Here is a 5,927-nt window from a genome sequence, read left to right on the forward strand (position 1 = left end):
AAGATGCAGTTAATGTTATTTACTGCATCAAATCCCTTACCTGAGGCTGAGTAATCTATCCCACCAGGTGTTTTGTAGATCCGCAGGTGATGCTAACGATGGCATTCTGAAAACCGAGAAGGCCAAGGTCTATGCAAGCCCCAGATGAACAATTGTGAATATTAAAACGCTCTTATGAAAAATACAGAGTGCATTTAGAAACATGATGTAGAAAATCAATACGCTTTAATCTCATAAAACGTTTGGTAAATGAAAAAAATAAAAAGTGACCGGGGAGCTTGCTTACACTTTCGCCGTGTTTTACTCCTTCAACACGATGACGACCATTATTATTATTATTATTATTATTTATTATTATTATTATTATTATTATTATTATTATTATTATTGTTATCCACTGCTAGACATCTCTCATAATGATAACGTTAGAAATATAAAGGATACCGTTACTAACCCCTTCGCATGGATGGGTCTGGCTTGAGCTGAATGATGTCACCGCGAGTGACACTGAGTCGCCAATAGAAGCAAAAAATCCTAAAGTCTAATTTTCAGGGGCATCACAAGTTTAGCACAGGCTTCAAGCTTAAAAGACAATACACTGAACATTGTATCCAAAAAAATTAATAATGCAACGCTGCCGTTTTTTTAGTGGTGACTTTCGTACTGTTATTTTTGCAAGGCCTGAGTAGAACAGACGTCATCGTACTGAAGTAGCTATGAAAACAGCTGCAAAAATATGGTCATGCAGCTATAATATACATAAATTGACATTCGTACTCACGCAGGCTCGTCCCTCGATGGCAGGTGACGATCGGGAGGCGTTTTTTTTTTTTTTTTTTTATAGCCTGGTCCCTGAAGCAACACCATCGTGCAACATCCACAACATCACTACTGTACGCTAGATTTATCACTCTTGTTTCAGTCTACCATCTTTATTTTTCATTGTTCATTATGTACACCACTTACTTTTACATATTACGTCCGAATTTTCAGTTCTGTTTATAGTTTAAGATAAAGTATACAGTATCTTGCTTATATATTTTCACGCAACATTTACACCAACACTGCACCAGAAAAGAAATTTCGTTCTTGTTTCAGTTAGCCATTTGTAATTAATTTTGTTCATATCTTATTCACAGCCTCGATTAAAATGTAAGTTTCTCTCTTTTACTGTAATAAATAGGTCTTGTTTTGTAATCATGCAATATTCACAACTTCAAGACAATACACTCGTTTTCTGTGTTTATCAGCAAATAACGTGTATATTGTAAGTTACATATATTTAAATTTAATGAATTTTTTTCGGGACGAACATAAACAACGAGTTACTCAGCATGTTCATCACAATTGAGTAACATTCGTATCAATACTACAGTGCACTGGATTTATCGCTGTTGCTTCTGTTAATGTTCCTTTAACATGACGATGTCCTTAATTGCATTCATTTATTATGTTAGTTATTATTTACTTTCAGTAGTGTAATCCAGTGACGATGCTATGGTAGGGACAGTGGTGGTGAGATGTAGGGGTGGCGGTCGTGAGTGTACCAGATAACTATATAATGTTATTGATACAGATGCTGATGTTTCTCCCCAAGTTATCACCAGCATCTCACCACAGTTTATGTCACATACCTGAAGCTTCAGGGCGCTGATTTTGTTATGTAATAAACTTTTCTCAGTCACTTCTATATTTGTCCGTCCTTTCCAATACCTTGTTCAGTTTTCCCCTACACCATTAAATTCCGGCAAGAGCTGAAACCGCTCTCTTCACTAAAACTGTTCATATTTTAGGCTGGTTACACGGACTCTCATTAAGATTTTTTTTTTTTTTTTTTTACGCTGCCATGGTAATATATAGACCATACTTCTTTCACAGCTTTGTCGTTTTTCATTCAATTTTTTCCTGCTGATCACACAGTCCTTTGAAGAATCACTTTATTTTGGCAAGATCCCTAACCCTCATCCTCACAACACACACGTTTCACATCTCCATCTCCACAGCAGCAGGCAAAAAGGGTCATAATACTGTTGTGTCTGGGGTTTCACACGCTACCCTCCACCAGTCTTGACTCATGGAACTCCGAGCATCACCTGCGGGAAAAGGAAAATGTAACAATATTAATTCATCTATAAGGAAAAAAATTACATACAGTACATCATCACTACCACCATCATCTGTGAACGTCCTCTTCCTTTCCTCCTTCCCTCTCCTTTCCCCCTACTTTTCTTTTTCCCCCTCCTTTCTCTCCAGCCTGTCTTTCTCTCTTGTTCTCACCCTTCCTTCTGTAATACTCTCTCTCATCGTCTCTCTCGCTTTCTCTGTCCTCAACCAATCTTTTTCCTTTGCTGTCATTCTCCCTTTCCCATTTTCTTGCATCTCACTTTCCCATTCCTTTCCTTTTCTCTAGCATTATCCTCTCCCTCTATTTCTCATTCTCTCTCCCTCCATTCCCACCTCCCTTCCATTCACACTTCTCTCTAGCTTTCCTTTCATTTCTTCTCTTCCTTCTTACAATTCCTATTTCCTTCCACATAATTTCTTCCCCTTCCATCCACCAACTTTCTTCCAATTTCTCTCTCCCTCTCACACTACTCCATTACCCATCATTTCTTCTCTTCCTTCTAACACTTCCTGCCTTTCTTGACATATGCTTTCTTTCCTCTTCCACTTTTACTAATTTTCTCTCCTTCCCTCCCTCCCTCTCCCTTCCCTCCCTTCACTGAGATAAGGACGTGAGGGCGGGCACGTGGGCAGCTCTTCCTCGACAGATAAGAAGGCCAGGGATAAGAAGTTGAGTAATGGAGGAGAAGAAGATAAGAAGACGGGAGGAGTTGGGGAGAGGGAGGGAATGAGGGAGGGAGGAAGGAAGGAAATAATAAAGTAGTGAAAGAATGGACGTAAGGAAAGAGGAAAGAGAGAAGAAGTACTATAGGAAGGCCTGAGATACGAAGATGAGTAATGGAGGACAGGAAGAAAATAGGACAGGACGAGCTGGGAAGAAGGAAGGAAGGAGAAAAACAGTGAAGGGAAGAGGGAAGGAAGGAAACTGAGGAAGGAAACAAAAAAGGAAGGAAGTATTAAAAGATAGGGGGGCGGGTGCAATGAAGGAAGGGAGGAAGGACTGAAAAGACTGAGCAGTGATGGAAGGATATAGAAGAGGGAAAAGGGAGGGAAGGAAAGAGGGCAGAAAGAGAAGGGCAGAGGGGAAAGATGAGGGAAAGATGAAGAAAGGAGAATGGGGGAAAGCAAAGGAAGAATCAGAGAGTATAGAAGAAACGGTGAGGAGAAAGACAGGATTATATGAGGTGAGTAATAGCAGAGAGGCTGATAACGATACAGGAGCCTATAGTGCGTTTACTTTAACCTAACGCAAATCTCTACACCCTTTCAGTTCATTCTCTGGCAGGTGTAGTCAGAATGAAGGGTCGATTTCACAAATGACCAAAGCGACTCGTTTCTATACCTAATGAGGCACAGTGAAATTCATGCAAGTATGATTTAGTGTTAATGCTGTGGAAGTGTCCCGGTTCCGTCACGTGAATACAAACTTACTATCCTGGAGGTAGGATGGAGGAAAGACAACCAACCAGGGGGAAAAAAAAGGGGGGGGGGAATGATGGGAGGAAAATAGGAAGAAAAATAAAAAAGGTGTAATCAACGATGGAAGAAGTTAAGATTAGTACAGTACCTAGGAAGAAGCAGAATGAGAGGAATAGGAAAAAGAGTACACAGCAGGAAAAGGGGAGAATGCACAGAAGACAAATAAATGGAGACTGCTTCTTGCACCTTAGATCTGAACAACTTTTCTTGGGCTAGCTAGAATCAAACACAAGGAACGGTCAATATAAAATTATCGTATGCCTTTCTGACTTTGCACTCTGAACCAACGGAGGAGGAATTATGAAGTGCTGTGCTGTATGCCTTTTCTGGTAATCGTGATAATTATATGTTACTCATTAATGCAAAATAATATGGCACCATCGTGAATTTTTAGTGACAAAAATTATCCAACATACAGAAACTAACGAACAAATCTCTCAGGTCTAGTTTATTCGACGATAAAAGACGCGATACTTCTTTAGTTGAATGGATTTCGTAACTTAACCCCTTCAATCCGGTGACACATTTTTCACTCTATATTTTCTCCAGATTATTGTATGTAGATTTGGTGTCTTTTCGAACTAAAGAGGTCAGATATGGCCTTCATTAACTCTCATTTTAAAGTCTCCAAAAAAGTTAATATTGACGTCTGAGGATATCAAGATCATACAAATGCATTATCAGGGTGACGGGGTTGACTCTTAACGAAAGTCAGGCAATTTTATTTAGCCCGGAAAACTCGAACAGAAGGGTTTATATTAAGAAAAAGGATGTGAATAAACAATCGAGGAAGAGGGAGAGAAGCAGGGGAAAAAAAAGAGAGGAGCAGGAGTAAGAAAATGAAGAAAAGGGTGAGGTAGGGGGAGAAAGAAGCAAGGAAAAGTAAATGAAAGAGGTGAGTGAATTAGAAGAAACTAAAGGAAGAAAGTCAGAGCACGAATGAGCAGGCGATGGGATACATGGGAAGGAAGAGAGGAGATGGTAAGGAAAAAACAAAAGGAAAAGGAAAAAAGGAAAAGAGTAGACCCTCCCCTGACCACTGGCACCACAAATCGCCCCACTGTGATAAGACCAGGTGGCCGGAAGGAAGGAAGACCGGAAGAAGCCTGGGAGTTAAAGGGAATACCAATATGTTAAGGTTACGAGATACTTAAACCATGAACAGCAACTTGTAGATAAACAAGTTAACAAAAAAAAATACGTGCAAAGATCAGGTAAGGGGAAAAAAATTGCATCATTGTAGTGAATCCGCAAAGAACATTACTGAAGATGTGGGCTACATTGACAGACAGACGCCGTTCCATAAATGTATAAAGACAGAATAATAGACACACAAATAATTATAGTATGCAGACAGAAATTAGATACAGATGCATAGGCCTAAATTAATATGTGACCAGATGTAGTTACATGAAGTTACATATTATCAAAGAAGAGCATAACCCTTCTAAGGATGCTTCTTTTCTTGAATTATATTCCAGCTAACGCATGACGATTACTGTTCAACTGAGTGTGTCATATGAGCCTGAGAGTGTTAATTCTCCAGTGTTAAGGTTGAATCATTGTGGGATGAAGAAGTGAGGAGAAGAGGGAAGTATGCATAGCCTACAAGCCTACACTCTCAGCCTAAAGGGATGAAATAATAAAGAAATGGAATAATGAACTTAAGCGAGGTGAACAGGCAGATCTCTGGTAAGATGTGGGAGGTGGAAGGGAACTGTGGGCTACACGTAAATCCTGCGGCAGACTACAGAGGGCAGAACTTTGCAGGGGCTCTGTTCATCCTACTCCCCAAAACTCTCCCGCTCGAATAGAAAAGAGACCTTCATGCTTTCGTGCGTCTTTAGCCATTTAACTTTAATCTTTAGAGAGAGAGGCACTGTTGGATGCGCATATTTACTTAAAAGGGCAACACGGCTGTAATCCTCCAGGGAAATTTAGTTATTAAAAAACTCAGAACAGGTTTCATGTGGATTACTTTGAGGACATGAAACCTTATACCAGATCTCTTCCAAAACTAAGGATTAATTGAGTTATGACAAACGCATATATTTCTTCATATGAAGAGGTACTGTTTTAATGTATATATGTAATGCTAGCGTTTTGTTGGCGACGTCTATCTTCATGCTTAATTTGTTTTATCACCGGTTTCTTCAATATAGAGGTGTAGAAATCAATTAATAATCTTTTCTATGTGATAGCGATAATTACTATAATAAAAAGTAGTTATTTACATAAATATACTTAGATCTATAGCTCCACAGAACATAAAGAAAACTATTATAAAATGAACAAGGCGATGACATTTTTCACAAGTTACTCCT

Source organism: Coenobita brevimanus, chromosome 64, assembly GCF_032717465.1.
Source record: "Coenobita brevimanus isolate Jiangsu-jjx chromosome 64, ASM3271746v2, whole genome shotgun sequence".
Lineage (NCBI taxonomy): Eukaryota > Metazoa > Arthropoda > Malacostraca > Decapoda > Coenobitidae > Coenobita > Coenobita brevimanus.